The 13,314-nt window shown below is 36.8% G+C and overlaps 1 non-coding gene across 1 annotated transcript; it reads right to left on the bottom strand.

Moving 5' to 3' along the window:
- Positions 1-949: 949 nt before the first annotated feature.
- Positions 950-1,075, bottom strand: LOC138074728 (small nucleolar RNA SNORD22). The gene has a single exon (XR_011144541.1). It is a non-coding gene; the product is annotated as a small nucleolar RNA SNORD22 (small nucleolar RNA).
- Between the last annotated feature and the right edge of the window lie 12,239 nt (positions 1,076-13,314).

The following is a 13,314-nucleotide window of genomic DNA, read 5'->3' as shown; positions in this document are numbered from 1 at the left end:
AATAAGTCAGCATATGGAAAGTGCCTAGAAGCTTGCCTGGCATCGAGTAGGCAGAATGTGAGAGTTTGTTAAACAAAAATGTGCAGTGTCCTATCAGAAATACAAGACCGACACCTCCCTGGAGGTCCAATGGTTAAGAATCTGCCTGCCAATGCAGGGGACATGGGTTCAATCCCAGGCCAGGGAAGAGTCCCCATGCTGTGGGCAACCTAGCCCAAGTGCCATAACTACTGAGCCCACTGCTGAGCACCTGCTCTAGAGCCTGTGAGCCACAGTTATTGAAGCCCGTGTGCTCTAGAGCCCGTGCTAAGCAAGAAGAGAAGCCACCCAATGAGAAGCCCATGCACCTCAACTAGAGAGTAGCCTGCGTGCAGGAATGAAGACCCAGTGCAGCCAAAAACAAATACATAGATAAATTAAAAAAGAGAAATATAAAGCTTGCGGAGAGAAATCGTTGTTTTGCAGGACATGGGGGCCAGCCTCAGAGAGGTGAAGTCACCTGTTTGGATCTCGAGTGACGTGAAGGACTTCCAGGGGTGGAGAAGGAGCCAGTTGAAGGCATTCCTTCCCAGCTTTCCCTAGGAGGCCAGCTTGGAGGCTTTCCCTGAAGGCAGGCTGGGAAGGTCCTCTCCATGGAGCCACCCTGGGCCATAGAGTGCACATGGCTATTGGGAAACTGCCAGTCTTACCATGGCAAAGAAGGCTTTTGGTCTCTGGAGCAGCTTCACCCTGCTGCCTGGGCCAGGGTTTCTCTTTGTCTGTTTGTGCATGGCATTTCCAGTTTTGCTGAATGGAGCAGGATTGTGAACTAAGTTCTAGGACAGAAGGTTAGAACTTCTTTTAAGAAATACGCATGTTTTTTTTTTTTTTTTTCTAGGGGGAAAAAAAGAAAATCTGCCTTTCAACCAGTCATTTATTCCCCTCTTTGCCTTGGTGAGTAATTCTCATGATCCCTCAGACAGTTCCCTCTGGAACAAGCTTTCCTCTTCTCCCCCAGCCAGCCCCAGTGGGTTCACCTTTACAGGCTCTGGGACTAGGACAGGAAGTAAGACTTGTGAGGATTTCTTCACTGGGAACGCATGTTTTTCAAAGAAGTGAATTTTATTCCATAGTGATTATGTTTTACCCAAGTTTCTGCTGAGCCAAAGTTTTGGAATTACATTTATCTTACAGAATTCTTAGAATTCAGAGCCTTCACTTTGACCATTCAAATCATGCAATTATTGGATGGAGAGACGATGCCAAGAGACTGGAAAGTCCTACTCAGGAGGTCATGACAGAACTGGGGCCAGGGTCCAACAGTTGAGTATGTGAGGGCAAAGCTATGACCCCTGTGCTGGAGTCAGGGGCAGAGGCAGATTTTAGCTCCACTACAATTTACAGGCAAACCTGTCCAGAATCCACGTGGGCTGCATGGAGGTGGTGAGCTCCGCATTGCTAAGTGTGTAAGTTGAGACTGGAGGACTCTTGGGAAATGGTGCAGCTAGATTAATTGACTTTTGAATTTTCTTTAGATTCTGAGATTCTGTTGTGCCATGATCTTTCATCTTTTTTTAAAAAAATTAATCATTTTAACATACTGTTTTAAACATGCAGGCATGAAGGTGAAGATTATTTGAGACATTCATTATTCACCATTCAGAATTAAGAGGTTAATATTTTGCTCTATTGGTTGTAGCCCTCTATTCATTTGAGTCTTTCCTGGTGGCTCAGATGGTAAAGCGTCTGCCTGCAATGCAGGAGACCTGGGTTCGATCCCTGGGTTGGGAAGATCTCCTGGAGAAGGAAATGGCAACCCACTCCAGTACTCTTGCCTGGAGAATTCCACGGATGGAGGAGCCTGGTAGGCTACAGTCCATGGGGTTGCAAAGAGTCGGACACGACTGAGCGACTTCACTTTCACTTTCACTTTCTATTCATTTACTAAGGAAGAAAAATCACAGATATAGCTAGTCTCCACATTTTCTTTCCTCCACAGAGGTAACCATTAGCCTAAAGTTGTTTGTTTGAAAAAAAGTCACTCTATACCAGTTTTCATATATATAATGCACATGTATGTATCTATAAACAACATGTAGCATTGCTTTTTGTGTTCTTACAATTAACCCCAGTTGTATCATATTGATGGTGTTCTTGCACCACCATACTGTTGGTGCAGCTGATATTTTTCATTTAATATTATGTTTTTGAGACTTAACCATGTTGATGCCTGAAACATTAGGGCATTTATTTCAGCAGCTATACAATAATTCATTGTATCAGTGAACTGCATTTGATTTGTTTATTCTCTATTCTTGGACATTCAGATTGCTTCTTAATTTTTCTCTATTAATATATCTAAAGGTGGAATTCCTGGATCATACTTTGTGCAACATCTTCAACTTTACCAGATTTGAACAATTTCCTCTTCAACATGATCCGCCCATTTAGAGCTCACCGAGAGTGAGAGTTCCTTCTTCCTGCATCCACCAAAATATGTGATTTTATCAATTATTTTGATTTTGTCCAATCGGCTAAGCACAGAAAGTTATCTCAGTGTCACGCTTATTAATACCTTTCTTCCTCTCTCCCTCTTGGGTTCCCATTTGACATATACTAGGCCCAGCAGACATCTTTGTCTGTTCTTGACTTTAATCTTTTAATACTTCCAATATTTCACCATGATGAATGATATTTGTTATTGGTTTTGGAAGATAACTCTTATCAGCTTAAGGTTTCCTTCCTAAGCTTGTTAAGAGGTTTTTAAAAAATCATGAATTAGCATTGTTGAATTTTATCAAAGCTTTTTCTAAATCTCTTGACATGATCATGTGGTTTTTCTACTTTAATTTGTTAATCTAGTGAATTAAAATGATAGGCTTTGTCTTCTCTTTGCTTCGGTTCTTTTTAAAATGAATAAAATATTTCAGATATAACTGAAGCTCTGTGTTCCCCTCATGGATCTCATTTTTTGCCTTCCTCCCCCGAGGCAAATACCACCCTAAATTCATGTTTATCATTCTCATGCATATTTTCATACAATTGCTACATATGTATGTATCATAAACAATATGTGGTGTTGTTCTGCATGTTTTCAAAGTTTGTATAAATGTGTCTTACTATGCATATTCTACAATTGGCTTTTCCATTTTGATACTTGAAACTCCAGCTCATCCAGTTGCTATATGTAACTCTAGTTCATGGAGTTGGTATATGACATTGTGTTTTGTTGCTATACTGCAATTTATTTTTTTCTTCTTTTGTTTTGGAACACTAAAGTTGTTTCTAATTTTTAGCTGTTGCAAACAACCGCACAGATAGACATTCTTGTAAAGGACTTGTTCTGCACAATGCAAAATTGCCTGGTTGGGCCAAAGGACATGACCTTCTTCTGTGCTGGCTGTATTGCTTCCCCAAGCACACTCCCAGAAGTGTAAGAGGCTCTGTTTTCCATATACTCTCTTGGTGTGGTCAGGCTTTTAATGTTTTCTGACCTGATGGCTGTGAAATGATAGTTCATCATTTTTAAAATTTGAATTTCCCCCAGTTTATTACTGATATTAAGAATAACATATATACCTATAGTAAGTATCTATGTATACCTATAGATTTTAAAATATCTATCTATCAAATGTCTATCCATCTCTTTCAGTTCAGTTCAGTTCAGTCGCTCAGTCGTGTCCGACTCTTTGCGACCCCATGAATCGCAGCACGCCTCAGCTATCATCTGTCTATCTTTTGGGCTTTCCTGGTAGCTCAGATGGTAAAGAATCTGCCTGCAGTGTAGGAGACCTGGGTTCGGTCCCTGGGTCAGGAAGATCCCCTGGAGTAGGAAATGGCAATTCACTCCAGTATTCTCACCTGGAGAATTCCAGGGACAGAGGAGCTTGGTGGGCTACAGTCCATGGGGTTGCAAGGGGTCAGACACGAATGAGCCACTAACACTTTCATTTTTACTTTATCTATGTGTATCTCTCTACCTCTCTCTTTCCCCTACCGCGTGTTGTTCATATGTTCATCATACCTTTTGTCTTTTTTCTTATTGATTCAAAAACTTAAAAATATGTATGTGTATTTATTGTGAATGCTAACCATTTATTGGTCACATGCCTTACAAAGATATTCTTCACATCTGTGGCTTGAGCTTAAGACACAAATATTTACCATACATGATCACAATGTGAACACTCATGGAAATTACACTCAATTTAAAAAGGACAAAGTTGCCAGCTCTAGAAATCCCTGTCATCCCTTCCTAATAATGTTTACTATCCTTCTCCTGCATGGAATCACTGCCTGGATTTTAATTTATCACATTCTTTCTTCTTTATATAGTTTAGCTACCTATATAGACATACCAAAACACTGTAAGTTAGTGTTGCTCACTTTGAAATTTATGCAACTGAAATAATTTTATAGTTTTTCTTTTGTGTCTTATTTCTTTGACTTGACATGTGTCTGTAAGATTAATCCTTGTGATGTGTAGCTATAGTTTCACACTTTCTCTGCTGATGGTGTTCTATCAACTAAACATTCCACAATTTATCCATCTTACTGTTGGTTTCTTCCATCCAGTGTTTTGAAAATTTTGAACAATATCACTATGAACATTCTTATACATATTTTTTGGCGACTGTGTATAAGAGTTTCTCCAGAGACACAGACATAGAGAACAGACTTATGGACCCGGGGCAGGGTGGTGGGGCGGGGGGGTGGGTGGCAGTGGGGTTGTGGGGAGAAAGGAGAGGGTGAGAGGTATGAAGAGAGTAACATGGAAACTTACATTCCCATATGTAAAGTAGCCAATGGGAATTTGCTTATGACTCAGGGAACTCAAACAGGGGCTCTGTAACAACCTAGATGGGTGGGGTAGGGAGAGAAATGGGAGGGAGGTTAAAGAGGGAGGGGACATATATGTATACTTATGGCTGATTCATGTTGATGTTTGGCAGAAACCAACAAAATTCTGTAAAGCAATTATCTTTCGGTTAAAAAATAAATTAATTAAAAAAAGAGTTCCTCCAGAGACTATACCTAAGAAAGGAATTTCTCAGTCATTAGGTACGCATATCTTCAGCCTTATTAGAGTGCCAAATAGTTTTCCAAAGTGGCTGTTTTAGCCTGTCTTTCACTTTGCTTATGGTAGCTATTGTTGAACAAAGTTTTTCATTAAAAAGCAGCCAATTTTATCAATAATTACCTTTTCTTACAGTGCTTTGTTTAAGAAATCCTTCTCTACCCTGAAGACGTTTCTCTATTTTTTTCCCCCTCGGATATTTTAAACCCTTGCTTTTTCTGTTCAGTTTTTAATCTACCTGGAAATAATTGTTGTGTATGATGAAAATGCAGGCATCTAAGGATGGCCAGTTGTCTCAGTACCTTTTACTGAAGAATTTATCATTTTCCTATTGACTCGTGGTATCACCTCTGTCACATATCAAGTTTCCATTTAAGATTGGATCTTTTTATTGAGAAGGTCTTACTTTTGTTGATTTTATTTCTTTAGTAGCTTGCTTAGGCTTCCTATTTCTTCTTGAGCTAATTTTGGTCACTTTTATTTTCTCGAAATGTGAAATTTCTTTAGGCTTCCATTAAAAAATATAAAGCTAGTCACATTCTACGCCACTGATACTTAAATTTCTAATTTATTATATTGTGTATTTCTAATGTTGGATGTTCTTGCCTTTTCTCTGTTTCCTTGTTCAGTCTTATTGGAAGTCTATTTTATTAGTTATTTTTTAAAAGAACAATATCTTTTGTTCTTGTTGACCTTTAAAAAATGGTTTTCTATCTTTTATTTCATTAATTTCTACTCAGTTTTAATAGTCCCTTTTTGTACCTTGTTTCTGACCTTCTTATTGTCTCTTAAGCTGAGTAATGCTCGTTTATTTTCTTTCTCTTATTTAAGTAGTGCACTTGCAGTTACAAATTCTCTTCTAAGTACTCTTCCAGCTACATTGTTTTAATATGCAAACTTTGCTGCTGCTGCTACTGCTGCTGCTAAGTCACTTCAGTCATGTCCGACTCTGTGCGACCCCATAGACGGCGCGACCCCATAGATGGCAGCCCACCAGGCTCCTCCATCCCTGGGATTCTCCAGGCAAGAATATTGGAGTGGGTTGCCATTTCCTTCTCCAATACATGAAAGTGAAAGGTGAAAGGGAAGTCGCTCAGTCATGTCTGACTCTTCGCGACCCCATGGACTGCAGCCCACCAGGCTCTTCTGTCTATGGGATTTTCCAGGCAAGAGTATTGGAGGAGGGTGCCATCGCCTTCTCCTTTAGATGCATATTATAAATATTCCGTAATTTCTATTACATCCTCTTTCACAATGAGTTGTTTAGGAATGTATTTTAAAGTTTCCAGCATGTTTGTTTTGTTTTGAATTAACTTTATGTTGCTTTCTAATTTAGTTTTACTGTCACAAGAGAAAATGATCTGTTCCTTGGTGTTTGTTGAGATTTCCTCTGTGTCCTACTGTTATATGTGGTCATTTTTTTTGAATGATTTATATGTGTTAGGAAAGAATACATTTTCTCTATTTACTGGTTGAAGACTCTGTCCCCATTTATTAGAAAACATGTGTTGATTTAGTTGTTCAAACTTTTTACATGCTAATAATATTTTGTCTCCTGGATGTATAGCTTCTAATAGAAGCTTGTTAAAATCTCTCACTATGTTTCTGTATTGCTCATTTTTTTCTTTGTAATTCTGTTTCTGGGTTGTATACTTGTGGTAATTTTGTTAGGTGCATGTAAATTCATTATTGCTTTATTTCCTTGGATTGTTTTGTTTAAATAATATGTAATAAATTATATTAATTTCTTAAATAATATAATGTATTATTATACATTATAAATTTATAATATATTTCTATTTAATGTATAAAATACATAATATATTGTTTTCCACATTTTATTTCCTTGGTAGATTGTTTCCTTTAAATGATATATATTCATAATTATATATTTATTATACAAATTATAAAATATATTGTACCTTAAATTTTATTTTGATATTAGTTTTACTACACCATTTTTTTGTTGTAGTTCTGTTTGTAATTGCATGGTATATCTTTCCTATGCTTTCATTTTGACGTTTCTAACTAATTTTCTTTCTGGTATGCTTCGTGTAGGCAATTTGCTGGATTTAAATGTAATCTTATAATCTGTTTTAGTAGGTAGTCTTTGTTTTTTTCACATTTGTCTTAGTAACAGTGCCCAAAGCGATTCCAGGGCATTAAAGGAGAGAGAAAAGGGAAAAGGGGCTGGGAGAATGGAAAGCAGATGTAAGGACTTCACAATAAGCCATGAAGCAATACTATTGCTTGACAGGTGCACTTTCTTGACCTCTTGGTACATTTGCACACATACTATATAGATCCTCATGCCTTGGGGAAGTCCTTTGAAGAGAAAAAAGGAGGAGGAATTTACCTGCTAGCTTCTCCCTATCTCCTGTCTCTAATTAGTCAAAACTTACCCCTTCTGGATTTAACTCATCTGAACTTCCTGTTGAGTAATCTCATCTGTGAACAGTGGCATGAAATGTCAACTATGTGGGGGAAGGCAGAGACACACGGTAGTGGCTTCTGGTTGCAGGACATACAGAGCTGACTGTCACTTGGCAGTACTTGCAGTGAAGCAGGAGGCTGAGTGTCAGGTGAGGGAGACAGGTGAGGCCAAGATAATCTGAGGATGTGCACAAAATGCATCTCATATAATATCTATTGTAGCCACTTATACATTTGTACTTATTTTTTTGCCACGTTATTTAGCATTTTCTGGGTTTTGTTTCATATTTCCCCTCCTTTTCCTCCTTTTTGTTGCATGGGAAAAGCTTATTTCTCCCTGCCTCCATATCCCTCCATACCATTTGGCAGTTTGGAAAATAGACTGCATTTTTATTTTTCAATGGTTACCCATTAATTTGTACATAGGTAATTATATGCATATGCTTATGCACACATTTTTGTAATAGATTTAAGTCATTCAATATCTCTATCATCTTTGAAAACATGGTACAGACTTCGACTCTCTGTAACTGCTAATTGAACATACTTCTCTCTTAGTTATTATTTCTAATTTGACCTATTACTAACAAAATAAGTGTCTTTTACAGTTAACAGTGAAATAAATTTACTGACAGAATCTATTTCCTAGCTCATTATCGTCCCTCTAAACTCAATTGTCTTCTTGCTGAAGTATATCTTTTAACAGTTCTTTTTTTGTTTGTTTATTTGTTTAGTAGATCTTACCTTTTGAGGAGTTTAGGTTTACAGAAGAAATCAGAAAGCTAGTTAAGAGATTACTTGTATACCTTGTAAGTTTACCCGTTATCAGCATTTCACATTTGATGACACATTTGTATGTCACATTTGCCACAATTAATGAGCCAGTGTTAATACACTGCTAATAACTAAGCACTCTACTCTGTAAATTTGTGCTTTATTCAGATTTCCTTCGTTTTTACCTAATTTCCTTTTTCTGGACATTCTACCCATGACACCACATTGCATTAAATCATTTGGTCATCATGTCTCCTCAGGCTCCTCTCAGCTTTAGCATTTTATCAGAATTTTCTTTTCTTTTCTTTTCTTTTTTCATGACTGGGTTAGTTTTGAGGAGTACTGGATTTTGTAGGATGCTCCACTAAAGGAATTTATATGATATTTTTCTGTGATGAGACTGGCTCTATGGCTTTGAGATTACAGAGGTAAATTGCCATTTTCATTGCATCGCATCAAGGGTACATAATATGTTATCAGCATGATTTATGACTACTGATGTTGGCCTTGGTCTCTTGGCTAAGACTGTTAGGTTTCTCCATGGTAAAGTTCATTCTCCCTGCCACCATGCCCCTTCTATATCCTACCCTTTGGAAGGAAGTCGCTATGTGCAGCCTACACAGAAGGAAGTGAAGTGACAGTGGAAATGCCAGTTGCTCAGTCATACCTGACTCTTTAAGACCCCATGGACTGTAGCCTGCCAGGCTCCTCTATCCATGGAATTCTCCAGGCAAGAATACTAGAGCTGGTAGCCATTGCTTTCTCCAGGGGATCTTCCCAACCCAGCGATTGAATGTGGTTCTCCTGCATTGTAGGCAGATTCTTTACCATCTGTACCACCAATTTATATAGATACTCTGCCATCAAGGAAGGAGATAATAGTACTTATGTGTAAGGAGTGGAGTATTATAATCCCCTTTCCTGATGGCAGAGTATCTATATAAATTATATGAAATTTTTCTGTGAAGGGAGAATTCTCTCTTCTCTGTTATTTATTAATTTATTCAATCATTTATTTATACAAGTATAAAATTTTGAATATTTACTTTATACTTTGGGTTATAAGTCAAAATTACTTTATTTTATTGCTCAAACTGTTCCAACTTTGGTGCCACTAGGAGTTTTTTCAGTTGGTTATGGTGCTCCTTTGAAACACTCCCATCAATATATATTTTTTCAATACTTTCTTACTTTATGGCACTGCAAGAAGATCCAGGATCCTCTTATATATCCCTGCCCCAGTCCTAGAATCAGTCAGTTGTTTGTTCAGGAATCGCTGCTTCCTTTTTATTGTAGAATGGTGTTAGAAACCAAGATATGCCTGACACCTGCTACTGGAGTGTCATTCCTTTCAGGCAGTTGATAGAGCAAAAAATAAGTGTTTATATTAACTGGTGTATGTACACATATCTATAAATATTTCTGTAAATAACTGAAGTGAAAGTTGCTCAGTCATGTCTGACTCTTTGTGACCCTAAGGACTCTACACAGTCCATAGAATTCTCCAGGCTAGAATACTGGAGTGGGTAGCCTATCACTTCTCCAGGGGAATCTTCCTAACTCAGGAATTGAACTGAGGTCTCCTGCATTGCAGGCGGATTCTTTACCAACTGAGCTATCCAGGAAGCCCAACTATTCATGCCTTTATTAATATAAAGCTAACCCTGAATTCATACTGATGTTGCCAACTCAAATCCTTGGATTAATCTGGCCTCCTCTTCTCATCTGTAAGTGTCTACCCAATAGTGAGAAACCTGGCTTCCAACATCCATCATCCATTTGATTTGATTTGAAAGAAATAAATGAAGATCTATGTAAATGGAGAAGTGTCCCATGTTCATGGATAACAAGACCTCAAATTGTTAATATGTCAATTCTTTCCAACTTGATTTATAGAGTCAACACAATCCTTAATCAAAATCCAAAGGGCTATTTTGTGGATATTGACAAACTGGGTCTAAAGTTTATATGAAAAAACAAAGACCCAGAAAAACCAACACATGAAGAACAAAGTTGCCAGATTGACATTACCCAATTTTAAGATTTACTTTAGATGTATCTAATTGAGACAAGATAGCATTAATGAACGAAGAGACACATTGATTGATGGAACAGATATGAGATTGTTCAGTTCCAATATATATGGATGGTGATACTGGAATTTTAAACCCATAGTCTCATATGAGACAACAATTTTATCAACTAGAGTGCTTAAATGCCTTTAGTCTGTAGTCTCACGGAGTCCACCGATTTCCAGAGTTACTTAGGTTACCACGGTGTTCTCCTATCTCTTTCAGGTAGGTTATTTCACACACTTGCAATGCTGTTACACTCTCTTGTCATAGTCTTCATTCCTTCCTGAGAGCCCTAACTGCCTAACTGACTTTTAAAAAATATGCATGCATGAAGATTCACTCATGCTATAAAGTTTTATAGGCTTCACAAACGTATATTGTCCTCTATCTACAATTACACTATCACATAATATGGTTTCACTCCTCTAAAATATCCCCTGTGCTGCATTTATTCATGACTTTCCTCTCTCCCCAAACTCCCTGGCAGTCATTGGTCAGTTTACCATTTCTATAATTTTGCCTTTTCCAGAATGTCATATAACTGGAAACACAAAATATGTAGCCTTTTCATGCTGTCTTCTTTCATTTAGCCACGTTCAAATTTCCTCTAGGTCATTTTGTGGCCTAACAGCTTTATTTTTTTTTTTAATTGATAAATAATTTTCCATTGTATGGATGTACCACAGTTTGTTTTTCCATTCACCTACTGAAGGTAGGTGATATTTTGGTTGCTTCAAGCTTTGGGTGATTATTAAAAACTGCTATAGACATTCACATGCAGGTTTTTGTATGAACATAAATTTTCAAATCAATTCAGAATATACCTAGGAGTGTGATTACTGGATTATTTAGTAAGGCAATGTTTAACTTTGTAAGAGATTGCTGAACTATCTTCCCAAGTGACTGTACCATTTGGCATTCTCACCATCACAAGATAAGAGTTTCTGTTACTCCACATCACTATTAGCATTTGATATTTCTTGTTTAAATTAAGAAAGATTTTGTCATTCCAATAAATGTACAGTGGAATTTCGTTGTTTTAATTTGCAGTTCTCTGATGACAAGTGATCTTAGACATATTTCCATATGCATTGCTTGTCATTCTTCAGTGAGGTATTCAGATCTTTTGCCCATTTTTAATTAGGCTATTTGTGTTGTTATCATTAAGTTTTAAGAGTTTTTCATATACACAGAAATATGTTTTGCAAGTATTTTCTCCCAATATGTGGCTTCTGTTTTGATTTCCTTAACAGTATCTTTTGAATAACAGAATTCTAAAATTTTAATAAAGTTTAATATATCAATTTTTTCCCTTCATAGGTCATGATTTTGGTGTGGTATCTAAAACCTTATTGCAAACCCAGGTGTCATTTAGATTTTCTTTGTCACATAGAGCTATGTTTTCTTCTAGAAATTTTATATAATTTCATTTTATTTTTATATCTATGATTCATTTTGAGTTAAATTTTTCTGAAAAGTATAATATCTGAATCTAGATTACTGTTTTAAAAAATCCAGAAATCCAATTGTTTCATCACCATTTATTGAAAATACTATTCTTTCTCTATTGAATTTCCTTTGTTCCCTTTGTCAAAGATCAGTTAATTCTATTTGTGTGGGTTTATTTCTGGACTCTCTATCTGTTCCATCAATTTGTGTGTCTATTCTTTCCTAAATGCTATGCCGTCTTGGTTGGCGTAGATTTATAGTAAGTTTTGAAATTGAGTACTGCCTGTCCTCCAACCTTTTTCTTCTTCATATGTTGGATATTCTGTGTCTTTTGTATTTCCATATAAACCTTAGACTCAGTTTGTCAACATCCACAAAATGGTTTTTAAAATTTTGATTAAGACTGTGTTGAACCTGTAGATCAGGTCGGAAAAAATTATCTCAACAATTTTGATCTTGCTGTCTGTGAACATAAAATACCTCTCCATTTATTTAGATCTTTGATTTATTACCTCAGAATTTTATAGTTTTTCTTACATGGTTGCTATAAATTCTATATTAAGCTTTATATATAAGTATTTCATTTAAAATACTATTATAAATAATAATGTGCTTTAAATTTCAAATCTCAATTATTCACTGTTTGTATATAAAGAAGCCATTGATTTTGTATATTAGCCTTATAGCCTATAAACTTACCATAATCACTTACTAGCTACAGGAGTCTTTTGGTTGATTCTGTGAAATTTTCTCACACAGGCAAATATAACATCTGCAAAAACAGAGTTTTCTTTCTTCCTTCCAAATTTGTATACCTTTCTCTTCCTTTTCTTGTCTTATAGTATTAGCTAGGATTTCTAGTACAAATGGTGAGAGGAAACATAATTCCCTTGCTCCCAATCTTAGGGGAAAATTCTAAATATTCTACCATTAAGTATGATATTTGCCATTGGGTTTGTCTGTGCCTATGTGTAGTTATATCAATAACCTCAGATATGCAGATGACACCACCCTTATGGCAGAAAGTGAAGAGGAACTAAAAAGCCTCTTGATGAAAGTGAAAGAGGAGAGTGAAAAAGTTGGCTTAAAGCTCAACATTCAGAAAACGAAGATCATGGCATCTGGTCCCATCATGTCATGGGAAATAGATGGGGAAACAGTGGAAACAGTGTCAGACTTTATTTTTTTGGGCTTCAAAATCACTGCAGATGGTAACTGCAGCCATGAAATTAAAAGACACTTACTCCTTGGGAGAAAAGTCATGACCAAGCTAGATAGCATATTGAAAAGCAGAGACATTACTTTGCCAACAAAGGTCCGTCTAGTCAAGGCTATGGTTTTTCCAGTGGTCATGTATGGATGTGAGAGTTGGACTGTGAAGAAAGCTGAGCACCGAAGAACTGATGCTTTTGAACTGTGGTGTTGGAGAAGACTCTTGAGAGTCCCTTGGACTGCAAGGAGATCCAGCCAGTCCATTCTGAAGGAGATCAGCCCTGGGATTTCTTTAGAAGGAATGATGCTAAAGCT

This window comes from Capricornis sumatraensis, chromosome 2, assembly GCF_032405125.1.
Source record: "Capricornis sumatraensis isolate serow.1 chromosome 2, serow.2, whole genome shotgun sequence".
NCBI lineage: Eukaryota > Metazoa > Chordata > Mammalia > Artiodactyla > Bovidae > Capricornis > Capricornis sumatraensis.
This window is presented reverse-complemented; position numbering and strand designations above follow the sequence as displayed.